This window comes from Bubalus bubalis, chromosome 18 (genome assembly GCF_019923935.1).
Source record: "Bubalus bubalis isolate 160015118507 breed Murrah chromosome 18, NDDB_SH_1, whole genome shotgun sequence".
In the NCBI taxonomy this organism is placed as follows: Eukaryota; Metazoa; Chordata; class Mammalia; order Artiodactyla; family Bovidae; genus Bubalus; species Bubalus bubalis.
The window spans coordinates 32147483-32174710 of NC_059174.1; positions in this window are offsets into that span (position 1 = coordinate 32147483).

The window sequence follows — 27228 nt, forward strand, 5'->3', positions numbered from 1 at the left end:
AGTGAAAGTCACTCAGTCTTGTGTGACCCTTTGTGATCCCATGGACTATATAGTCCATGGAATTCTCCTGGCCAGAATACTGGAGTGGATAGCCTTTCCCTTCTCCAGGGGATCTTCCCAACCCAGGGATCCAGCCCAGGTCTCCCGCATTGCAGGTGGATTCTTCACCAGCAAAGCTACAAGGGAAGCCCAAATTAACTTAAAAAAAAAGAAAGAAAGAAAAGTACAGAATCAGACTTTGAGATTTGGGCTGAGAAATTTTTACTAGAGTTGCTTGTGTGTATAAGCAAAAATAAAATGATGACAATGTAAATATCCAGTTATGTCAGTTAATCAACAAACATTTACCGTATACATACTGTGTACAAGAGACTGGGTGACATGCTAGGGATATGATGGTGAATGAGTAGATGGGAGCATGGTTCTTAACTTCTTAGAATGCAGTGCCTTGTGGGACTGATTAAAGACACACTGTTAAAGTCCACACTGGGGAATGTTAATTAACTATGTTAATAACATTGTCATGAGGGCACCTGAAAGCAAGATTTTGGAGAATATTTATTTATATAATGAATAAAGACCTATGAAAAAAGAATGGTGGCAAAGTTAGATAGCAAATGAGTCTGATTTTGTGTAAAGTGGATAATGTACTGTATATCAATATATAAAAAATGTATATAGGGAAAAAAAGTAGATAAAAAAAAATCACCAGAATTTTATTTGTGTCTATTGCTAGGCAGTGGAATTAAGAAATGTTTCTTTATTTTCCTCAAAATTTTCCATACAAATATTTTATTGAGGGAAACACTAATATTAATACCAAAATTCCAGGGTAAAAAGATGGAAACAATTTTGTAATTATATGGTGATAGATGTTAACTAGACTTATTTCTTCCCCTGCTCATTGGCTGGCAACTCACCTCTCTCTGAATGTCACAAAAAGCATTACCTCTTGCTAAAATCACACCAGAGCCCCACTTCCCAGACACAATAAAGGGCTCACCTCCTGTGTCTGCCCCCCAGCTTCATAGCATTTACAGTGTCATGCCTCAATTTGAGGCAGTTTATTCTACTGTGAGCTCCTGAAGAGCATGAAAGCACTGAGCTCATCCTTAACACTCAGAATTTATAGAACTAGTTAATTATTGGCTAACTGGTTAATTAATAATCAGAGACATAAAAGACTCAAAACAAGAAAGCTCACAGTGAATACAAAATAGCACATCATTAAAAGGGAGGCAGCCTTACAGAATGGAAAAATGTTTGGCCTCATAAATTCAGTCACCCCTGGGTCACAAGCCTGTCCTTACCTCTTTATCTGTTGCAACCTTAGTTGTGTATAGCCTTGGACCCTTAATGTCCTCCTAGGCAAATTAAATATGGAAAGATGGTGAAACCATTACAAGATAGTATGAATAAAAGTATTTGTCACATAGTAGGAGTTTAGGACGGAGAAGGCAATGGCACCCCACTCCAGTACTCTTGCCTGGAAAATCCCATGGACGGAGGAGCCTGGTAGGCTGTAGTCCATGGGGACGCGAAGAGTCGTACACGACTGCGCGACTTCACTTTCACTTTTCACTTTCATGCATTGGAGAAGGAAATGGCAACCCACTCCAGTGTTCTTGCCTGGAGAATCCCAGGGACGGGGGAGCCTTGGTGGGCTGCCGTCTACGGGGTCGCACAGAGTCAGACACGACTGAAGTGACGCAGCAGCAGCAGCAGGAGTTTAGGATAAACTGGTAGATTGCTACTCTCAAGTTTATACTTGACACAGGATATGGTTTATAGTCTTTTTTTCCCACTGTCTCTGTCTTTGATTTTTAACTTCTAACTTGATTCATTGACACTCTAATAGAATTTTTCAAGTCTGTGTGTCTGAAAATCAGTGTTCTAAACTGACTTTCAAATTTAAAAATAAAGCAAACTTAATTTCAGAGGAAGTGTATACGCGTGTGTATGAGAGAGAGAGAGGGATTTCATTTGTTTACACCATAGGCTTTATTGTCAAAAAATATTTGGCTGAAACCAGGCTCCTTTGTTTATACAAGGAAACAGGGAGAAGGAAGAATATAGATAATTTACTTTTAATTACAAAACAGTTTTACAGACACTCTATTGAGCACTTTACATACAGTCTTTTAATTCTGACAGCAATGTCATAGGAAGCACATTGTGCTTCCTTGCTTTTTGCATAAAAGAAAATCCTGAAAGCTTAGAGAGGTTCAGAGTCATGTCCAAGGTTCTGAATTTGTCCGTATTAAAAACTGAATTCAAATTCAAGTCTGAGTCAAAAATCAATATTGAGAGAGGTGAAATGAGCTGTGACGTACACGTCCTAACTTGCAAGCATTTGTTGTTCCTGGGCCAATTTAAATACCTTTGCAACAGAAAAAAAAAGAGTAGCATGTGACCCCATTCTCCCCCCCTCTACTTACAATGCTGTTTGGAGACGTCACTTCCATCTGTAACCCATTGTGAAGGTCTGTCATTAATGAGACCCTGAGAACAAACAGAAAAGGTGCTTCTTCTCATGGCTCTGCTACAAACTGCCTAGTTGGGATTTATAAGTGGCTTTGATAAAATCTCTGCATGGCAAAGTCCTGATATTTATCTTGAACTCTTAAATAATGGCCAACCAAAGCCTTGAGGACTGAAGTAGTAGAGGGCTGAAGATAGAGATCAAATACACCTCCACATTGCAGGTGTGTGTGTGTGTGTGAGAGAGAGAAAGAGAGCTTAAGCGTGTTTATGTGTGTGTCGGGAGAAAGAGAGGCAGATGTTTACACAAATTAGGCTAATATGAAATTCTACAGCTTCAAGTAATGTCTGATTTTTATTAATTCAATCCCAAGGTGGATTAAGTTCAAGTAACCCTCCTAGTATCATTGAAGAGTCTTTCACAGTGTGCAGAATTTGGTGGTTTGTGTCTCTAGATGCCATCCTCATTCTAGTTGTTGAATCCATTGTGTCACTTTCAGATGCCAGCAAAAATGGCACAGTGTCAGTTGAAAGCCATCACTCTCTCTTCTTTGGTGAGAATGTTGGAAAACAATGGTGATAACTACAATTATGCCGGCTGCAACCCACCATCTTTGACTAGTAGCACATAGGTATGAAAAAGAATTGTATTAATTAGATCTAATATCATCCAACCATCCAATGAGTTAGCTAGAATGACTTCATTTTGTAGCAGAGAGAAGAAATGCTCAGAAAATGGAGATAACTCACTCTGGGTTGAAATTTTAAGCCACAGCAGAGCCAGGATGTGACATGACGCAATTGTTTTCTGTAACAAGTCTTTCACCATTACTTAAAGTTTTTACCCACATACCTTTATTAAGATTTTTAAAAGTACGATAAGTAGACTGAAACAGTATGTGTGCTAAGACACTTCAGTCATATCCAACTCTGTGTGACCCTATGGACTGTCGCCCATGGGGTTCCTCTGTCCATGGGATTCTCCAGGCAAGAATACGGGAGTGGGTTACCATTTCCTACTCCAGGGGATCTTTCCCACCCAGGGACCAAATCCACATCTCTTGCCTCTCCATGACAGGCGGGTTTTTTACCACTAGTACCACCTGGGAAGCCCCAGACTGAAACAGCATGAACTATTAAATGGAGAGGATAGATGACCACAAAGAAAAGAAAAAGCCTGTGTTGTTGTTCAGTTGCTATGTCGTGTCCTACTCTTTGTGAGTCCTTGGACTGAAGCCCTCCTAGCTCCCCTGTCCTTCGCTGTTTCCCAGAATTTGCTCAGACTCAAGTCAATTGAGTTGATGATGCCATACAACAATCTCATCCTCTGTCACCCCCTTCTCTTTCTGCTCTTGATCTTTCCCAGCATCAGGGTCTTTTCCAGTGAGTCAGCTCTTCTCATCCACTGGCCAAAGAATTGGAGCCTCAGCATCAGTCCTTCCAGTGAATATTCAGGACTGATTTCCTTTAGGATTGACTGGCTTGATCTCTTTGCTGTCCAAGGAACTCTCAAGAGTCTTCTCTAGCAGCCAAGGTCAAAAGCATCAATTCTTTGGAGCTCAGCCTTCTTTATGGTCCACCTCTCACATCTGTACATGACTATTGGAAAAACCATAGCCTTGACTAAAGCATGTGAGTACTGCTTAGATTGCCAACGAGAATTTAAGTGATGGTGTGTGTGATGATGGAAGTGATGATTGAAGGCAAGAATGCCCATGACATAAGTAGAAAAGCCTGTGTTGATAGAGCTTGTAATTATTATTGCCATCTCTCTCCCCAAACCACCGAATTTGGTCCATAAATGTCACAATAATTACCTAGTCATTCAAACCAAAACCACAAGAGCCATCCTTAATTCCTCTTTTACTTTACAGCCCACATCTAAGCCATCACCATCCACCACTAACACCCTGGCTAATAAACCATCATTCCTGACCTCCAAGACAACACAGTTTCCTTATCAGTCTTCTCATCTCCATGCCTGCCCTCTTGCCTCACTTTGCCCTCTGAAGAATTCTACGGCAAGATTCCTAACAGCTAAAAGCTGGCTTATTTTCCTGTTTAAAAATCCTGCAATATAGTTGATGGTATGATACAATTTTTGTTCCTTTTAGGTTTAGTAATGACATTAACAGTATGCCTAAAATGAGTTGTTGTTTTGTTTTTCTTTAAATAATATTTAAAATAGGACAATTTAGAGATGACATTTTCTTACACCTGGGATTTGCTTTAGAGTCATCTAGGGAGTAAAGACAGTGGCTGGGGATATTCATAGAGAAGATTGGCCTTGAAAAGCCGGGTGATTAATTACATTAACACAGGGTAACTTTTAATAACTGTCCACACAAAAAAATGTTAAAAAAAAAAAAAACCTACTGATGGATTGTCTTTGAAACCAGAATTAAATAAAAATATCCCCCCATAGCCTACAATGTCATGTGTGATCTGACCGTGACCTGCTTCTCATGCCTCGTTATGCTCCTTTCTCCTTATTGTTCACTCTGCTCCAGATCCACTGACCTTTCTGGCCTTTGAAAATGCCAAGCCCTCCTTGTCTCAAAGGGCTTTGAACTTGCTCATCCTTCTGCTTAAGATTTTTTTCTCTGTTAACCTTGAGGTGGCTACTCCCTTTCAACATTATGTCTCAACTCAATGCAGCCTCCAAAGAATGTCTTTTCTGATCCCTCCAGAAAAGTTACACACTATACCCCTTGCCTTGCCACTGTATTAGCCTTTTTTCTTCTTCTATATCATTTAAAACTACCTCAGAGTATTTTTTTTTTACACATTATCTTTTTTGTCTATCACATTATCTTTTAACTCCCTTCAAGGCAAGTAGTATTTTGTCCACGCAAATTGTCCAATATTACAAAGCTTCCTAGTGCATAGTAGTTGTTCAGAACATTCTGGCTGAATATTTACGTATTGGTTACAGTACTGCTCAAACTTAACTCTCCTTGGTGATTTTATCCATTGTTGTCACAATAAGTGAGCAGCAATACTGGCTTTTAGGACCCAAGGAATCACAGATGCTAAAAGTCTTGTGGAGCATTCTGTCCAATGAGAAACTTTCTGCCCCAAATTCCAATACTGCTCTCACTGTAAAAACCTCGACTGGAGAAAGGCCATCAGGGATGGTGGTGTTGGGGGAAGTTTGACAGTGCAGAGAGTAGTATGACATGAATGGCTAGAGGAAAAACAGGACTAGGCTAGGACAGGCCTAGTAATTTAAATAATTTAAATTTTATTTTTAAAGAAGTTGCATTAGCCTTCTATTGGCTACCTAACGAATTACTCCAACTTAGCTACTTGGAACTATTCAAGTTTATCATCCCACAGTTCTGTAGGCCGGAAGTCCACATGAACTAGGCTGGGTCCTCTGCTTAGGGATTTACAAAGCCAGAACAAGGTGCCACCTGGCAGGGTTTTTACCTGGAGGCTCTGGAGAGTGATCTGTCTCCAAGCTCCTTCAGGTTGTTGGCTGGATCCAATGCTTTGTTGTAGAACCAAGACCTCTGTTTCTTTGTTGCTGTCAGCTGCGGGCCTGTCTTTTCTCCTTAGAGGTGCCCACTTGTTTTCTCCTTCCTTCCAAGTGACCACCTCCAGCAACAGGGGGTCAAGTCCCTCTCAGGCTTTAAATCACTCTGGTTTCTCCTTCTGGCACAACCCTCTAACTCCACCTGGAAACATTTCTCTGTTTTTAAAGACTTACATAATTACATTGGAGCCACCTGGATAATCCAAATTACCTCACTTTTAAAAACCTGTAATCTCAATTCTATCAGCACAGTTCCTTTTGCTATTGAAAATAGCATACTCACAGGTTCCAGGAATTAGGTCATGGACACCTTTGGTAAGGCATTCTCCTACAACAGGAGTTATTGAACATTTCTAAAGAGGCAAATTAAATTACTCAAACCTGTTTAAATAAGCATTCCTTTCTCACGGCTATCTTTTAGCAACAGGCTTCCTTCTCCTCCAGGAACTATGGCAGAGATGCCTGCAGGGACTCTGCTGGGAAAGCCATTATAAGCCAGCAGCCACATGTCAAACCAAGTGGTGCTGCGGCCCCAGCTCCAAACAGATAGAGCAGAGAGGAAGGGAGTGTGCCTGCTTCCACAAATGGTGGGGCTCAGCTGCGTCTCCATTTCTGGGAGAATTTATGAGTGGAGCACATGCCAGGGAGCATGGAGAGCTTCTCTCCCATAAGCAGATGCTGCTGATCCCCACACAAAAGCCACCTCACTTTCCAGCACTCCCAGACACTGCCTGCCAGATGGCCACAGCTGAATCCACAGCTGAATAGATATTTGCTGTTGGCACCAAATACACCTCAATGGGACTGGTTAAGGACCCGAGGTGGTATGGCAGGGCATCAAATACACACAAACAGTAGAAATGCTTTGGATGTGCCAGGTACTGTGCTAAGCACTTTGCAGGTGTTAACCTACACACAGCATTCTCAGGTCGATGGTGTGATTTTTATACCCCTTGTATACAAGGAGAGACCAAGGCTGGGAGAGGTTGAGTAGCTTGCCAAAGATAACAGAATGTATAACCAGAACAGATAGAATTTAAATGGAGGTGAATATTATGTGATCATAGTCTCCAGAGTCTGTGATCTGTGATACTGCACTAGCTGTATCTGATATCCAGAGCCCTTTAGCCCTCGGCCCCAGACTCCACTGCATCCAACTTCACTTTGCTGCAGCTCACATAGCCCAAATCCTAGCAGCTGCCCTCTGATGAACCACCCTTATTTATAGGTCAGTGGCCCAGAATATTTTCCTCCTGTGGAATAGTCTGTAAAGCTTGAGGAGAGGAAAATTGACACTAACACCGTAAAGGATAATTGTCATCATAAAAAGCTTAGAGAACTGAAGCCAAGTATAGAAATGACACCAGAAGAGGGATGCAAAATGATAGGAAGTGTTGTGTGACTCAGGAGTCACCTTTGGAACACTGAGTACACAGTGTAGAGTTGCACATGAAGGGCAAATGTCATCATCCTGAGCATGTACTGAGTGGAATAAAACAGGAACTAAATTATACCCATTGCACAGATGATCTTTTTTAAATCTCACACTATCTTTACAGAAAAGTTTTTATCCCTTGTTCATAGGTGGAAAACTGAGGTTGAATGATGTCAAGTAACTATTTCAGGTATCATGACTGATAAAGGCAGTTCTGAGATTTGAACCCATGCAGTCTGACTTGAAAAATAATTTAAATTTCATGTTTTTTGTTTCAAAATGTCACAAGATATTTTTAAAGTTAGTTCTTTGGGTTGATTCACTCTGTTTTGGCACCACACTGAGACTGGTATGAATCAGGTGAGCATGTGCTTCATGGAATGATGCCCACAGATTAAGAGATGTTCTACTTTCTACCTATCCTCCAGACTTAGGATGCATTTCATAAATGATTATTGAGTCAATTAATTGAATCAAGCTGTAAAAGTAAAGGCATGGGAGAGATAGTCTATTGTTGGATTGCCAAATCAGAAAGTCATGGTAAGCATAAAAAACACAATCTAAAGGGAAAGATGAGGTTATATCTCGATTTTAAGCTCTTAATCACGTCCAATGTACTATTTGGTGTTACCATGAGGGCACAAAATGTGACTTGGATCACTTTTTCCATAGGGCTATCAGGTGAATACTACAGATGCCAGTGTGGTACCAACTCTGGACTCGATGGCCATTGTCTCTCAGGTTGGCTCAGGACATGTTCAGGTATTTAAAAGGAAGAGAAACCTAGTGACTACTATAATGTGCAGGTTACAGAGATACATCTGACCAGGATGCATACCAATTACTGCCAACTGAATGGGAATTTTTAAGAAACCCGCTATTTGTATAAATGGCCAAAGATAATGAGCGTTCTTCTTATATTGATATATTGGGCACTAAACTTCTACCAAGACTGGCAAATTAAGCACACATGTATAAAGTTTTTTATATGAAAAATGAAGATAATGCACTCTCTTCACAGAGTTATGGTAGTTAAAGTACACTTAGAAACATGTCTGACAAGGAGGAAGTAGAATATATATGATTTGAATGAGTTAAAAAAATCACAAGTATTTACAAAGGAACACGATATGCTATGCTATGCTATGTTATGCTAAGTCACTTCAGTCATGTCCGACTCTGTGTGACCCCATAGACGGCAGCCTACCAGGCTCCCCTGTCCCTGAGATTCTCCAGGCAAGAGCATTGGAGTGGGTTGCCATTTCCTTCTCCAATGTATAAAAGTGAAAAGTAAAAGTGAAGTCGCTCAGTCGTGTCCGACTCTTAGCGACCCCATGGACTTCAGCCTACCAGGCTCCTCTGTCCGTAGGATTTTCCAGGTAAGAGTACTGGAGTGGGGTGCCATTGCCTTCTCCGAAGGAACACGATAGAGATGCATTAAAAGTTTGGTTTTTTCTCTTTTTCTTTTCAAATTATCAAGTGTTCCAGCTGGGCTTCCCTGGTAGCTCTGTTGGTAAAGAATCCACCTGCAATGCAGGAAACCCTGGTTCAATCCCTGGGTCGGGAAGATCCACTGGAGATGGGATAGGCTACCCACTCCAGTATTGTTGGGCTTCCCTTGTGGCTCAGTTGGTAAAGAATCCTCCTGCAGTGTGAGAGACCTGGGTTTGATCCCTGGGTTGGGAAGATCCCCTGGAGAAGGGAAAGGTTACCCACTCCAATATTCTTGCCTGGAGAATTCCATGGACTATATACTCCATGGGGTTGCAAAGAATCGGACATGACTGAGTGACTTTCACTCTCACTTTCACTAGCTGTCTTTCACCAGTTGCTATAGCTAGGGGCATAAAACTCATAGATAAAATGTTACAGATTAGGATGGGTCGCAGCTGGATGTTTCTGCTAAACAATATCCAGAACCTCAAAGTCTAGGGCTGGAATCTTCTAAAGTCTTCCTCACTTACATATCTAGCTGATCTATCTACATCATATATGATTCTATTGATATATCACATATGATACCTAGAACTATGTCACATTACCAACTACGGACTGAATGCTTAGATGAAACCATCAAAACAATCAGCCAGAACATCTACATAACTCTTCCTGTAGCCTGGGCTCCCTCACAGCATGGTGGTCGGATTCCAAGGACAAGCATCCTGAGAGAAAGACAGGTTGAAGCTGTACGCTGTTCAGGGAATTATGAGAGCAGTCCGTTCCCACTCAGATTCAAGAAAAAAGTGTGCAATTCACAAAGTATGCTTATCGCTATGCTAATTATAACATAGAAAGGGTACTATAATCAAATAATTTAAACAGGGTAGAACATGATATTTGTTGTAAGATTTTTCAGAGCCTTTAAATTTTCCTCAAATCCTGTTTTGACCATGGACTTTGTTTTGCAAGATCACCTTAGAGGGCTAGAGGTCCCTAGACTATACTTTGAGGAACACTGAGATGGGTCCATCATTCTTAATTTGTGTTTCTAAAGAATACAGTGTAATAGAGACAAGTAGTCTTTCCCCCAAAAGACTGAGAGGAAAAACAAAGATTACTTATGCACTGTTACATGTCAGTCTCCTTATTTATGTCTCACTATTTCGGCATCTATTGCATCACCCTGTTCTAAGATATATTTTGAGTTTGCATCTTCCCAATCTTCCTTTTTAACAGTAACAATTTAACATTTATTAAGCTCATATCATGGGTTAGCCCCATGTCAAACACTTTGCATAATGGCTTCATTTAATTCTCTAAATGACCCTAAAATATGAGACCTATCCCCATTTTCTAGATGATGAAACTGAGGCTCAAAATTTTAACAAATTCATCCAAGGTCATAGATAAGTAGCAGAGGCAGGTTTTAAAATCAGGTCTCAAGAAATCTAGTGAACTATGCCAATACACAGCAGTCTGGCATTTTTACTTCACAGCCACTTCTGTAAAAATTATGGGTGAGCCTTCACATCCACAGATTACTCATTAGTTAATTAGTGAATGGTTAATCCATATCCCAGCTTATCCTGCACACCAGCTCCTGAGCCATTTTCAACTTTCTCACTGTGGACCTTAAAACTGGATGATGATGAAATTGATGATGTTTGTGCTGCTATTGTTGATAATGATAATGGTGATAGTTATTCATTATTTTATTGTTATTTACTTATTAGAATCACTTTATCATTGGCTATAGAACCTGACTTTTGCCATTTTTTCTAGCTTCAGTTAGTGTTTTCTTTATCATCTAAAACTGTAGGGTTTTAGATACCTAACAATCTGACTTTTTTAAAAAATTAATTTATTTTTTATTGAAGGATAATTGCTTTACAGAATTTTGCTGTTTTTTGTCAAACCTCAACATGAATCGGCCATAGGTATACATATATTCACTCCCTTTTGAGCCTCCCTCGTAACTCCCTGCCCATCCCACCCCTCCTGGTTGATACAGAGCCCCTGTTTGAGTTTCCTAAGCCAAACAGCAAATTCCCGTTGGCTATTTATTTTACAAATGGTAGTGTAGGTTTCCATGTTACTCTCTCCATATCATGCCCTTCTCCAGGTGATCTTTCTGACCCAGGGGGAAAAAAAGAAGTTTCATAGTTGGGCAAACCAGTCTCAACTTCTGATTCCAAGTTATGATGCAAAATGCCTTAAATTACACCAGTGTTATGCACTTTCCCTCTTTGTAATCTTAAAGACAATAATCACAAATATATGCATAAGAATACATATGGAAACATACAGACAAATATGTATATATTGTATACACACACATCAGCAGGGTGAGGGACACCTTTGATATATGCAGTTGTTTACATTTTGAATATATTATCAAAGCACTGAAATAATTTCTGAAGTTCTGAAACAGTGGTGCTGCTGGCAAATGAATCCCCACTTTATCTACTACTTCTGTCCCAGGCTATAAAAAAACAGTATTATTCATGGATAATTTCTCACACTCTTTCCCACTGCTAACAAAAATGGATACTTTCTTTAATCTAGAAAACACACTGTCTAGCATTTCTTTCTTCAATTGGCCAAGGGTTCCATATGATCAAAGTCACAGCCTGTGGATGGACAGCTCCCATCTCTTTGCAAAAAGATTCAATGGTCTGTAATTCGCAAGCTTACATCTACTGAGGCTTCAGTGCATTTAATTTCACTGGAGTATGGGCAGCAAGTAGAGTATATGCCCAAATATAAGTCGATCTTCTGTATTTCCACTGTGAAAATCCAAAAAGACATCAAGTTAAGTTATTGAATTATTAATTAGATTAAGATCCCTTTATCATTCAAATGAAACCTCAAACTTTCCTCTTCCTTCTTCAAAATCACTGTCTTTGTGTCATCTTAATACAGATTTTTTGAGCACATAATTTTCATTTCCATCAATGTCTAACTGTCAGAGATTTTGAGCTCTTAGAGGATGATGTCACTTGCTCCCAGTAACCATTCCCATAATATGCCCTTCAGTTGCTTGTGTTTTTCCAATCCTCCTATTAGCATGAATTTCTGACGTCTGTAATGTAACTACTTACTCTATTTCTTTTTTTTTTAATTTATTTTATTTTTATTTTTTTAATTTTATTTTATTTTTAGACTTTACATAACTGTATTAGTTTTGCCAAATATCAAAATGAATCTGCCACAGGTATACATGTGTTCCCCATCCCGAACCCCCCTCCCTCCTCCCTCCCCATTCCATCCCTCTGGGTCGTCCCAGTGCACCAGCCCCAAGCATCCAGTATCGTGCATCGAACCTGGACTGGCAACTCGTTTCATACATGATATTTTACATGTTTCAATGCCATTCTCCCAAATCTTCCCACCCTCTCCCTCTCTCACAGAGTCCATAAGACTGTTCTATACATCAGTGTCTCTTTTGCTGTCTTGCACACAGGGTTATTGTTACCATCTTTCTAAATTCCATATATATGCGTTAGTATACTGTACTGGTGTTTTTCTTTCTGGCTTACTTCACTCTGTATAATAGGCTCCAGTTTCATCCACCTCATTAGAACTGGTTCAAATGTATTCTTTTTAATGGCTGAGTAATACTCCATTGTGTATATGTACCACTGCTTTCTTATCCATTCACCTGCTGATGGACATCTAGGTTGCTTCCATGTCCTGGCTATTATAAACAGTGCTGCCATGAACATTGGGGTACACGTGTCTCTTTCCCTTCTGGTTTCCTCAGTGTGTATGCCAAGCAGTGGGATTGCTGGATCATAAGGCAGGTCTATTTCCAGTTTTTTAAGGAATCTCCACACTGTTCTCCATAGTGGCTGTACTAGTTTGCATTCCCACCAACAGTGTAAGAGGGTTCCCTTTTCTCCACACCCTCTCCAGCATTTATTACTTGTAGACTTTTGGATCGCAGCCATTCTGACTGGTGTGAAATGGTACCTCATAGTGGTTTTGATTTGCATTTCTCTGATAATGAGTGATGTTGAGCATCTTTTCATGTGTTTGTGAGCCATCTGTATGTCTTCTTTGGAGAAATGTCTGTTTAGTTCTTTGGCCCATTTTTTGATTGGGTCATTTATTTTCTGGAGTTGAGCTGTAGGAGTTGCTTGTATATCCTCGAGATTAGTTGTTTGTCAGTTGCTTCATTTGCTATTATCTTCTCCCATTCTGAAGGCTGTCTTTTCACCTTGCTAATAGTTTCCTTTGATGTGCAGAAGCTTTTAAGGTTAATTAGGTCCCATTTGTTTATTTTTGCTTTTATTTCCAATATTCTGGGAGGTGGGTCATAGAGGATCCTGCTGTGATGTATGTCAGAGAGTGTTTTGCCTATGTTCTCCTCTAGGAGTTTTATAGTTTCTGGTCTTACGTTTAGATCTTTAATCCATTTTGAGTTTATTTTTGTGTATGGTGTTAGAAAGTGTTCTAGTTTCATTCTTTTACAAGTGGTTGACCAGATTTCCCATCACCACTTGTTAAAGAGATTGTCTTTAATCCATTGTATATTCTTGCCTCCTTTGTCAAAGATAAGGTGTCCATATGTGCGTGGATTTATCTCTGGGCTTTCTATTTTGTTCCATTGATCTATATTTCTGTCTTTGTGCCAGTACCATACTGTCTTGATAACTGTGGCTTTGTAGTAGAGCCTGAAGTCAGGTAGGTTGATTCCTCCAGTTCCATTCTTCTTTCTCAAGATCGCTTTGGCTATTCAAGGTTTTTTGTATTTCCATACAAATTGTGAAATTATTTGTTCGAGCTCTGTGAAGAATGCTGTTGGTAGCTTGATAGGGATTGCATTGAATCTATAGATTGCTTTGGGTAGTATACTCATTTTCACTATATTGATTCTTCCAATCCATGAACATGGTATATTTCTCCATCTGTTAGTGTCCTCTTTGATTTCTTTCACCAGTGTTTTATAGTTTTCTATATATAGGTCTTTAGTTTCTTTAGGTAGATATATTCCTAAGTATTTTATTCTTTCCGTTGCAATGGTGAATGGAATTGTTTCCTTAATTTCTCTTTCTGTTTTCTCATTATTAGTGTATAGGAATGCAAGGGATTTCTGTGTGTTGATTTTATATCCTGCAACTTTACTATAGTCATCGATTAGTTCTAGTAATTTTCTGGTGGAGTCTTTAGGGTTTTCTATGTAGAGGATCATGTCATCTGCAAACAGTGAGAGCTTTACTTCTTCTTTTCCAATTTGGATTCCTTTTATTTCTTTTTCTGTTCTGATTGCTGTGGTCAAAACTTCCAAAACTATGTTGAATAGTAATGCTGAAAGTAGGCACCCTTGTCTTGTTCCTGACTTTAAAGGAAATGCTTTCAATTTTTCACCATTGAGGATAATGTTTGCTGTGGGTTTGTCATATAGCTTTTATTATGTTGAGGTATGTTCCTTCTATTCCTGCTTTCTGGAGAGTTTTGATCATAAATGGATGTTGAATTTTGTCAAAGGCTTTCTCTGCATCTATTGAGATAATCATATGGTTTTTATTTTTCAATTTGTTAATGTGGTGTATCACATTGATTGATTTGCGGATATTGAAGAATCCTTGCATCCCTGGGATAAAGCCCACTTGGTCATGGTGTATGATCTTTTTAATGTGTTGTTGGATTCTGATTGCTAGAATTTGTTAAGGATTTTTGCATCTCTGTTCATCAGTGATATTGGCCTGTAGTTTTCTTTTTTTGTGGGATCTTTGTCAGGTTTTGGTATTAGGGTGATGGTAGCCTCATAGGATGAGTTTGGAAGTTTACCATCCTCTGCAATTTTCTGGAAGAGTTTGAGCAGGATAGGTGTTAGCTCTTCTCTAAATTTTTGGTAGAATTCAGCTGTGAAGCCGTCTGGACCTGGGCTTTTGTTTGCTGGAAGATTTTTGATTACTGTTTCAATTTCCATGCTTGTGATGGGTCTGTTAAGATTTTCTATTTCTTCCTGGTCGAGTTTTGGAAAGTTGTACTTTTCTAAGAATTTGTCCATTTCTTCCTCGTTGTCCATTTTATTGGCATATAATTGTTGATAGTAGTCTCTTATGATCCTTTGTATTTCTGTGTTGTCTGTTGTGATCTCTCCATTTTCATTTCTAATTTTATTGATTTGATTTTTCTCCCTTTGTTTCTTGATGAGTCTGGCTAATGGTTTGTCAATTTTATTTATCCTTTCAAAGAACCAGCTTTTGGCTTTGTTGATTTTTGCTATGGTCTCTTTTGTTTCTTTTGCATTTATTTCTGCTCTAATTTTTAAGATTTCTTTCCTTCTACTAACCCTGGGGTTCTTCATTTCTTCCTTTTCTAGTTGCTTTAGTTGTAGAGTTAAGTTATTTATTTGACTTTTTTCTTGTTTCTTGAGGTGTGCCTGTATTGCTATGAACTTTCCCCTTAGGACTTCTTTTACAGTGTCCCATGGGTTTTGGGTTGTTGTGTTTTCATTTTCATTCGTTTCTATGCAAATTTTGATTTCTTTTTTGATTTCTTCTGTGATTTGTTGGTTATTCAGCAGCGTGTTGTTCAGCCTCCATATGTTGGATTTTTTAATAGTTTTTCTCCTGTAATTGAGATCTAGTCTTACTGCATTGTGGTCAGAAAAGATGCTTGGAATGATTTCTATTTTTTTGAATTTACCAAGGCTAGCTTTATGGCCCAGGATGTGATCTATCCTGGAGAAGGTTCCATGTGCGCTTGAGAAGAAGGTGAAATTCATTGTTTTGGGATGAAATGTCCTATAGATATCAATTAGGTCTAACTGGTCTATTGTATCGTTTAAAGTTTGTGTTTCCTTGTTAATTTTCTGTTTAGTTGATCTATCCATAGGTGTGAGTGGGGTATTATAGTCTCCCACTATTATTGTGTTATTGTTAATTTCTTCTTTCATACTTGTTAGCATTTGTCTTACATACTGCGGTGCTCCTGTGTTGGGTGCATATATATTTATAATTGTTATATCTTCTTCTTGGATTGACCCTTTGATCATTATGTAGTGACCTTCTTTGTCTCTTTTCACAGTCTTTGTTTTAAAGTCTATTTTATCTGATATGAGTATTGCTACTCCTGCTTTCTTTTGGTCCCTATTTGCATGGAAAATCTTTTTCCAGCCCTTCACTTTCAGTCTGTATGTGTTCCCTGTTTTGAGGTGGGTCTCTTGTAGACAACATATGTAGGGGTCTTGTTTTTGTATCCATTCAGCTAGTCTTTGTCTTTTGGTTGGGGCATTCAACCCATTTACGTTTAAGGTAATTACTGATAAGTATGACCCCGTTGCCATTTACTTTATTGTTTGGGGTTCGAATTTATACACCATTTTTGTGTTTCCTGTCTAGAGAATATCCTTTAGTATTTGTTGGAGAGCTGGTTTGGTGGTGCAGAATTCTCTCAGCTTTTGCCTGTCTGAAAAGCTTTTGATTTCTCCTTCATACTTGAATGAGATCCTTGCTGGGTACAATAATCTGGGCTGTAGGTTATTTTCTTTCATCATTTTAAGTATGTCTTGCCATTCCCTCCTGGCTTGAAGAGTTTCTATTGAAAGATCAGCTGTTATCCTTATGGGTATTCCCTTGTGTGTTATTTGTTGTTTTTCCCTTGCTGCTTTTAATATTTGTTCTTTGTGTTTGATCTTTGTTAATTTGATTAATATGTGTCTTGGGGTGTTTCACCTTGGGTTTATCCTGTTTGGGACTCTCTGGGTTTCTTGGACTTGGGTGATTATTTCCTTCCCCATTTTAGGGAAGTTTTCAACTATTATCTCCTCAAGTATTTTCTCATGGTCTTTCTTTTTGTCTTCTTCTTCTGGGACCCCTATGATTCGAATGTTGTAGCGTTTAATATTGTCCTGGAGGTCTCTGAGATTGTCCTCATTTCTTTTAATTCGTTTTTCTTTTATCCTCTCTGATTCATTTATTTCTACCATTCTATCTTCTAATTCACTAATCCTATCTTCTGCCTCTGTTATTCTACTATTTGTTGCCTCCAGAGTGTTTTTAATTTCACTTATTGCATTATTCATTATATATTGACTCTTTTTTATTTCTTCTAAGTCCTTGTTAAACCTTTCTTGCATCTTCTCAATCCTTGCCTCCAGGCTATTTATCTGTGATTCCATTTTAATTTCAAGATTTTGGATCAATTTCACTATCATTATTTGGAATTCTTTATCAGGTAGATTCCCTATCTCTTCTTCTTTTGATTGGTTTGGTGGGCATTTATCCTGTTCCTTTATCTGCTGGCTATTCCTCTGTCTCTTCATCTTGTTTAAATTGCTGAGTTTGGGGTGTCCTTTCTGTATTCTGGCAGTTTGTGGAGTTCTCTTTATTGTGGCGTTTCCTCACTGTGTGTGGGTTTGTACAGGTGGCTTGTCAAGGTTTCCTGGTTAGGGAAGCTTGTGTCGATGTTCTGGTGGATGGAGCTGTATTTCTTCTCTCTGGAGTGTAATGAAATGTCCAGTAATGAGTTATGAGATGTCTATGGTTTTGGGGTGACTTTGGGCAGCCTGTATCTTGAAGCTCGGGGCTGTGTTCCTTTGTTGCTGGAGAATTTGCTTAGTATATCTTTCCCTGGAACTTGTTGGCCCTTGTGTGGTGCTTGGTTTCAGTGTCGGTATGGAGGCGTTTGATGAGCTCCTGTCAATTAATGTTCCTTGGAGTCAGGAGTTCCCTGGAGTCAGGGTTTGGACTTAAGCCTCCTACTTCCAGTTATCGGTCTTATTTTTACAGTAGTTTCAAAACTTCTCCTTCTATAAGCACCATTGATAAAACATCTACGTTAAAGATGAATAGTTTCTCTACTGTGAGGGTCACTCAGAGAGGTTCACAGCGTTACATGGAGAAGAGAAGAGGGAGGAGGGAGTTAGAGGTGACCCAAATGAGATGAGGTGGAATCAATAGTGGAGAGAGTGGGCTAGCCATTAGTCACTTCCTTATGTGCATTCCACAACTGGACCGCTCAGAGATGTTCATGGAGTTATACAGAGAAGAGAAGAAGGAGGCAGGAGACAGAGGTGGCCAGAAGGATAAAAGGGGGAAATGAAAAGGAGGGAGACAGATCCAGCCAGTAATCAGTTCCCTCAGTGTTCTCCAGCGTCTGGAACACACAGAAATTCACAGAGTTGGGTAGAGTAGAGAGGGGTTAGGGAGGAGATACAGGTGACCTGGTGGAGAAAATGGAGAGTCCAAAGGGAGAGAGAGCAGTCAAGCCAGTAATCTCGTACCCTAGTGAAAAATGGGTCCTGAAGATTGGGTTCTTAAAGGTACAAAATTGGTAACAAATACATAAAAGCAAAAATTAAATATCTAGAGTAGAGTTTGGAATTTCAAAAATGCGATGTTAATGAAAAGAAGAAGGAAAAGAAAGAGAGAAAAAACGAACAAAGAAAAACAAACAAGGTTGCGAAAATTATAAAGAAACTACAGGTACAAAATTGATAACTAATACCAAAAAGCAAAAATTAAAAATCTAGAGTAGAGTTTGGAATTTCAAAAATACAACGTTAAAAAAAAAAAAAGAAGAAGAATAAAGAGAGAAAACAAACAAACCAACAAAAACAATGTTGCAAAAATTATAAAGAAAATACAGGTACAAAATTGATATCAAATACCAAAAAGCATAAATTAAAAATCTTCAGTAGAGTTTGGAATTGCAGATATATGATGTTATATAAAAGAAGAAGAGAAAGAAACAGAGGGAAAAAAAAGTCACAGAAATTATGAAAAAAACTATAGGTACAAAATTGATAACATATACCAAAAGGCTAAAATTAAAAATCTAGAGTAGAGTTTGGAATTTCAAAAATACAATGTTAAAGAAAAGAAGAAAAAGAAAAAGAAAAAAAAAAAACACGGTCAAAAAATTATAAAATATATATATGAAGTTTGCTGAAGAAGAAAAAAAAAATAGGGTCTTTTTTTTTTTTTGCAAAGTAATAGTTATAAAAGTGAAAATTAAAGGACAATAGAGGACTTAAAATTAAAAAAAAAAAATTTTTAAAAAAAAAAAGAAAGATTGATGGTAAAAATAGTAAAAATATATCTAGGTCTTTCTCTGGTTTTGTTGTGAGTATTGTGGGTTCAGTTCATTTTTGGCTAGTTCCTTAGTCCGACTTATATTTCTCAAGATCTATAGGCCCCTTCCTATGTAATCCATAGTAACCACAGGGTTTTAATCTATGGCCTGTAGCTTCCAAGGCGTTTCCCTCTGTTATAGCTTCTTCTGTTTGCTGGTCTCTTCAGTGTCTGGTTCCCGCCCTGACACAAAGGGGACGGTTGAGGACACTATTTTTTTTTTTTTTTTTTTTAAATTTAGGCTCACTTGTTCAGCCGCGCTGTGGGGAGGGAGGGAGGGATGCTGCAAACAGATAACACTGGCGTGTGCTCGCAGTGCCTCAGCCACACTGGGTCTGCCCCCGCTCACGGCGCGTGTAGCCTCCCTGCCCACACTGCTCGGGCTCTAGGTTGTTCCGCCGGGAACAATCAGAGGCCGGCCCTGGGCTGAGCTCCCAGGTCCAAGCCGCTCAGGTTCAGGCACTCGGGTAGTCCTCAGAGGTGCAGACTCGGTTGGGCCTGCGTTTTGTGCTCTTCCCAGGTCCGAGCAGCTCAGGTGATGAGGTGTTTGGCGGGCGCCAATGCTGCGACTTACCACCTCCCCGCCACTTGGTTATCTGGGTGTAAAACCGGCGCACCTTCTCAGGCAGATGTTGACCGTCCAGACCCCCAAGAAGTTTTAGTTAGCAAAGAAGCCTGCTTACAGTTTTATAGATAGTGTCTCTCTGGGGCTGCGATTGCCCCCTTCCGGCTCTGGCTGCCTGTCACCAGAGGGGGAAGGTCTGCAGCCGGCTATCTCTGTTCAGTCCTTTGTTCTGTGCGCGGGCCTGGCGGTGTCTTAGGTTAGGGCTGGCTTTTCGTGTGGTAGATATCCCACAGTCTGGTTTGCTAGCCCAAATTATTTCGCTCAGATAGCGCTCAGAACATTCTACTCTAAGGGACACAGCCCGCGCCGCACTTCCCTGCCCAGCCCCCGCTTGCTAATGCCGTGTGCAGGCGTCTGCGCTGCTTCTCCGCTGGGGGAGTTACCATAGGGCTCACAATCTGCGATTTTTAATTGTTTATTTTTTTTTTTTTCCTCCCTTTTATGTTGCCCTCTGTGCTTCCAAAGCTCGGCACAGATTCGGCAGTGAGAAGGTTTCCTGGTGTTTGGAAACTTCTCTCTTTTTAAGACTCCCTTCCCGGGACGGAACTCCGTCCCTCCCTCTTTTGTCTCTTTTTTTGTCTTTTATATTTTTTCCTACCTCCTTTTGAAGAGTTGGGTTGCTTTTCTGGGTGCCTGATGTCCTCTGCCGGCATTCAGAAGTTGTTTTGTGGAATTTACTTGACGTTTAAATGCTCTTTTGATGAATTTGTGGGGGAGAAAGTGTTCTCCCCGTCCTACTCCTCCGCCATCTTGGCTCCTCCTCTATTTCTTTTTAAAAGTCTTCTTTAAGAGGTCTGTTTACAATAACATCTAAGCTTGTAATTGTGAGGAAAGAGCTCACAAGAGCTCAGAAATAATTGTTAAATTGTGTTAAATTCCCTTGCCTTTTTTGCTAATTTTTAACTGATTCTGCCAGTGACCTCTTTAAGCAAGCCAAACTAGTATTGATTGAGGTCCTTTCCGGCTAATGTGCAGTACTTTATTCAAGCTACAGTAATTGAGAAAGTGCTCTATAATGTGAGATGTTTTATTTGGACTCAAATATGAATCTTCTAGTAAGGTGAGGGTGATGTTTCATGAGGGGAAGGAAAACATTGCTTCATATGTAAATACTTTTTTTCATTGCATAAATCTCCCTATACTCTCTCTGCCCTTAAAGAAGAAGAAGAATAAAAAATAATAATGTTTTGTGGCATTCTTTTGCTTTGAGCCTGGCCTCTATCTTTCTCAACGCTGTCCTATAGACAACTCATTTTGTAAGCTACTCTAAGACTGACTCTACTGTGTATATTCTTCTGTTTAGCATTTATTCTATATAAGCATTGAGATAATTTTTTTTCTTTATTTTTCAAGTATCACTAGATAGGTGTTCCCAACAAAGTATGAAGCAGGTATTTCTGTTCTCTCTGTTTTGAAGAAAAGAAAAACCTAGGCTTAGAGAAATTAAGTAACTTGCCAAATATCACACCTAATCAGTGGCAGAGTTCAGTCTCAACTTCATGTGTGTGTGCTAAGTTGCTTAGGTCATGTCAGATTCTTTGCAACCCTTTGGACTGTAGCTCCTCTGCCCATTGGATTTTCCAGGCAAGAATACTGGAGTGGGTTGCCACACCCTCCTCCAGGGGATCTTCCTGACCCAAGGATCAAGACAGCATCTCTTACATCTCCTGCATTAGCAGGTGGGTTCTTTACCCCTAGCGCCTACTGGGAAGCCCCAAAATTCATGTGTGCCTGATTCCAAAAGTGTGTGTTTGTATTAAATATAGTATACATCAGATCAGATCAGATCAGTCGCTCAATCATGTCCGACTCTTTGCAACCCCATGAATCACAGCATGCCAGGCCTCCCTGTCCATCACCATCTCCCAGAGTTCACTGAGACTCATGTCCATCGAGTCAGTGATGCCATCCAGCCATCTCATCCTCTGTCGTCCCCTTCTCCTCTTGCACCCAATCCCTCCCAGCATCAGAGTCTTTTCCAATGAGTCAACTCTTCGCATGAGGTGGCCAAAGTACTGGAGTTTCAGCTTTAGCATCATTCCTTCCAAAGAAATCCCAGGCTAATCTCCTTCAGAATGGACTGGTTGGATCTCCTTGCAGTCTAAGGGACTCTCAAGAGTCTTCTCCAACACCACAGTTCAAAAGCATCAATTCTTCAGCACTCAGCCTTCTTCACAGTCCAACTCTCACATCCATACATGACCACTGTAAAAACCATAGCCTTGACTAGATGGACCTTTGTTGGCAAAGTAATCTGCTTTTGAATATGCTATCTAGGTTGGTCATAACTTTCCTTCCAAGGAGTAAGTGTCTTTTAAGGCAGTCCTATCACATAGTTTTAGACATCTCTAGGAAACAGAAAGGTTGTTTTATAGTTAGTAAATGTATAATTCACTGGCCCCTAGTTTCTCTATTTCAAAAATCAAAGGATGACCCTGCAATTTCATTCCTAGTTTTGTAAATAAGAGAAATAGAAATATATGTTCACACAAAAACTTGTACATAAATGCTCATTACAGCTTTATTCATAATGGCCTCAAAGTAGAAACCACCATATATCTGCAAATATCCATTAATGTGTGAATTGTTTTGCAAATTGTGTTACAATTCAATGAAATACTATTCAGAAATAAATAGGAGAAAACTACGATACATGTGACAGTATAGATGAATCTGAGAAGGATGTTGAACAAATGAAGCGAAGCACAAGAATATACAATGAATGATTAATTCCTTTTATATGCAGTTCAAGCATAGGGTAAACTCACCTATAGGAACAAAAATCAGATCAGTCATTACCTTGGCTAGAGTTTGGGGTTGATTGCAAACAGGCCCTAAGGGAACTTCTCAGGATGATAGGAATATTCTGTACTTTGATTGTGGTTGTATACTTGTCAAAAATCTCTGTAAAGTACATTTAAATGAGAATCTTTTATTTTATGTAAAATATAAAATATATCTCAAAGTTGATTAAAAATTAAAGAAGGCGATTTATGATTAAAGCCAGAAATATTTGGGCATTAAAAATAAAAACTGGCTAATTTGAAGACAAAAGTATTGACAAAGGCAATAATGAAAAAATGAGAGACCTTGAAAATAGATGATTCAAAGGAAGAAGTGGACAGCCTTCAAATATTAGTCACAAGGTTATATGTAAGAGGGAAGAGGTTTGAACAAGCATTAAACATGGCAGAAGATGGAGATTTTGGTTCAACATAAGGAAACCGTTGTAACAATTATATTTGCCCAATGCAATAGTCTGTCCTATGCAGTGGTAAATCCCAACAGAAGTGCTCAATAGAATTGGGATAAACAACTATAGACAATTTGAAATGACAAATTAGAAAACCTATAAATAAATGGAAAACCCAATTTCTTTCTAGCTGTCTGTAAATTCCAGTTCAATTTAAAAAGCACATGTAAGCACACCTAACTGAAGGGCAGCTGTCCACATGCCAACATTTGGAATAGTTCATTAAATTAAAATGTGCAGAAAATTGTCCTTAATTCTAAAAAAGTATTTGGGCCTCCTTATGAATGAAATATGTTTATCCCTTTACCTCCCCTTTAATGAAGTGTTTCAATTCATCATATTTCATGAAGTTCCTATTAAAAGTTGAGAAATTAGTTCTAAGGCATAAGGAATATATATATATATATATATATATATATATATATATATTCACACACAAGAGTATCAATGCTAACTTAATTGTTGGGGAAAGGACCACATATATTACAACCACAGCAAATATGTAACCAAAGAATCAGTTCAGTTCAGTTCAGTCACTCAGTTGTGTCCGACTCTTTGCAACCCCATGGACTGCAACATGCGAGGCCTTCCTGACCACCAACTCCCGGAGTTTACTCAAACTCATGTCCATTGAATCGGTGATGTCATCCAACCATCTCATCCTCTGTCATTCCCTTCTCCTCCCGCCTTCAATCTTTCCCAGCATCAGGGTCTTTTCCAATGAGTCAGTTCTTCCCATCAGGTGGCCAAAGTATTGGAGCCTCAGCTTCAGCATAAATCCTTCCAATGAATATTCAGGACTGATTTCCTTTAGGATGGACTGCTTGGATCTCCTTGCTGTCCAAGGGACTCTCAAGAGTCTTCTCCAACACCACAATTCAAAAGCATCAATTCTTTGGTGCTCAGTTTTCTTTATAGTCCATCTCTCACATCCATACATGACTACTGGAAAAACCATCTAGCTTTGACTAGGCAGAACTTTGTTGGCAAAGTAATGTCTTTGCTTTTTAATATGCTGTCTAAGTTGGTCATAACTTTTCTTCCAAGGAGCAAGTGTCTTTTAATTTCACAGCTGTAGTTACCATCTGCAGTGATTTTGGAGCCCAAAAAAATAGTCTGTCACTGTTTCCCCATCTATTTGCCATGAAGTGATGGGGCCAGATGCCATGATCTTAGTTTTCTGAATGTTGAGTTTTAAGCCAACTGTTTCACTCTCCTCTTTCATTTTCATCAAAAGACTCTTTAGTTCTTCTTCACTTTCTGCCATAAGGGTGGTGCCATCCACACATATGAGGTTATTGATATTTCTCCCGAACCAAAGAATATCACACGCAAATTGCTCTGGTGAATGAAAGGCCTGCAAGAACCTAGCTTGCAGTTTCTGCCCTTTGGCTATCTCCACCAAGATATAAGAGGTAGATATAACCAAAATCAACATGGTGTAACCCAACTGAATTGCTGCTCCAAAGAGCCTTCTCTTCTTGGAGATCTGTAAGAACAGCACTAATCTCTATGGTCTAACATAGCCCTTCCTTGCCAAAAAAATACTTTGGTTTGATTTGATACTCTGGTTGGATCGGGGGCCTTTTCAGAGTCTTTTAAGTGAACTTCTCCACTATAATAGTTCTTATTTCACAGACTGAGGCCCTAATGTGTGGGTTGTGGAAACTTGGGAGAGTGTCAATCTCATTATCCATTAGAGGGCTAGGGAAAATGACCACAAGGTGGGTCCAAAATCAATGGACCCACCACCTACCTAAATCATATTTTGGACAAGACTTCATTTATTATTTGATCCCCAAATGACTTCACTTTTAAAAAGAGAAGCTATGATGATTCTTTGCTCAAAAGTTTCCTTGGCAAGTTTCTAGAACTAGAACTCATTGACTGAAGAAATGACTAGGTCTCCAGAAGGAAGAACCCTGTAACAAGATGACAAGTATATACTGTGTCTCCCCAAGAAACCAGTGAGTGTTAACTCGAATTCCTCATCCCAGGGTCATTAGTTCATTCTTTTCTCATCCTGAGTGCCCTTCTTGAATGAATCAAATTGAGAAAAATTTGAAAGTCTCCAGAGAAAGGAGAACCGGAGAAGAATTTTGAAAGAGAAGACAAAGTAAAAATGCCTTTGATTTCAGCATAATATATTTGAATCAATTTTTACCCAAAATCGCAAGTGACTGTAGACGACTGGGAAAGGGGGACGACACAGGCAGTGCGAGGACAGATGAACAGACTCCAAATCGATATTGATGCTCATAGATGTAAAGAACTCCACACCCCCCTCCTTCCATCCACTGCGTGGAAAGAGACTCCTGATTCATCCCCAGTCTCTAGCACCTCCTTCTGCACTACTTCTTCTAAAATACAAGGCAAACAAAAATGCTTTCTCGCTCATTAATATTCAGTTCTCAAACCACAGTATTGAAATTACTGATTTCTGACTTTTCATTCTAAAAAGCAAGTTTCTCATCCCAGGGAAATCAACTCATTCTTCCCTCATCCTGAACACCCTTCTTGAATGAATCAAATTGTAAAAAACTTGAAAGTCTTCCAGAGAAAGGAGAACTGAAAAAGGATTTTGAAACAAAAGACAAAGTAAAAATGTCTTTGATTCCAAAATACTATGTTGTAACTAATTTTACCCAAAGTAGCAATATAATGCATAGGTTATACTATACATACATACATACATACATATATATATATATATATATTTTGTTTGTTTGTTTGTTTGTTTTAATGACAAGGTAGGATCCTGCTACTCTCCTTATAAGACTATGGATAAGTCACTTAGTTTCTCCATGAAACTGTTTCCTCATCTGTTAAATTGTTTTTTAAAAGTTCAGTTCAGTCGCTCAGTCGTGTCCAACTCTTTGCGACTCCATGAACCTCAGCACGCCAGGCCTCACTGTCCATCACCAACTCCCGGAGTTCACTCAAACTCATGTCCAATGAGTCGGTGATGCCATCCAGCCATCTCATCCTCTGTCGTCCCCTTCTCCTCCTGCCCCCAATCCCTCCCAGCATCAGGGCTTTTCCAGTGAGTCAACTCTTCGCATGAGGTGGCCAAAGTGGCGTTTCAGCTTTAGCATCATTCCTTCCAAAGAACACCCAGGACTGATCTCCTTCAGAATGGACTGGTTGGATCTCCTTGCAGTCCAAGGGACTCTCAAGAGTCTTCTCCAACACCACAGTTCAAAAGCATCAATTCTTCAGCACTCAGCCTTCTTCACAGTCCAACTCTCACATCCATACATAAGTTAGGTGGATTCAATTACATGAAAGTTCCTTCCTTTCTCCAAACCCACAACTGTTTCTATAAGATTTTAAAGAACTTCCTTCTGAAATGTTTGAAAACTTGTGAAGTCTCCAAATCAGTGTGATATTAATGAGTTTTCTTGCACATGGTTATACTTCATCCCCTTATAGCTACATGAGGCAGTGAATTTTGTATTACTTTTGAATCTCTTCACATTTGAAACAACCTATATGTTAAATCTTGGCTTTTTCAAGATATTGTGCCATTAGGATTCAAAGCAAAGTAATTTTCCTGCCAAGGAAAATTTCCTAACCCAATTTTTCTCCCTTTGTTATCTCATCTTTTCATCAGAGGCTCCATTCAGTCTGTTACAGAAATGGGGCAGTGCTTAGGGTTGCCCCCTTGCATGGAGTATGAAATCACTGGCCATTTTTTCCAATGTATTTGCACACAAAGACTTGGTATAAAGGTTAAGAATCCATGTTGATATTATCACTCGGGTAATCAAAGAAGTAATTACAAAATGCTCTTGGAAGACAGGCAGCATGATTCAGCCTTGGAAAAGCAATTTATTTGCCTTTTTATTAAAACACACACACACACACACATTTGGCATGGGTCCATGATTAATTTAACATTTACTCAACATAGCAATGAAGGAAGACCTCTTTTTATTATACACAAGTTATTACAATCGAGTTGAGAAATGATTGCGTATTTAAACATGTGATTATATTATAGTTCATATGCTGAATATATGAATTACTAATTAAAAGAATTATAACGCTTAGGGCTTAGCAAATACACTGCAGTAATATCTTTTTGTTTCAAATCCTTTGGCTGATTTGCTTCCCATAAATCCACAAAATCATTGGGCTGAAAGGAAGCACTCCAGAAATTTTTGAAGTGTGCTCTCTGGAACCCTAGGGTTCCCTAAGACTTACCCAAAGGAGACACAAGAAGGAAAAATAAGGCCAAGTAAGTGAAGTTTCAAAGCCTTTGACCTGCTTCAACTTGAGCAGCTCCTTTTTATAGAGTTGGAAAGCTATTTCTGCTACTAAGGAGCTCTATTTTTTTTTTAATTTAGTTTTCTAAATATAAATCCTTGT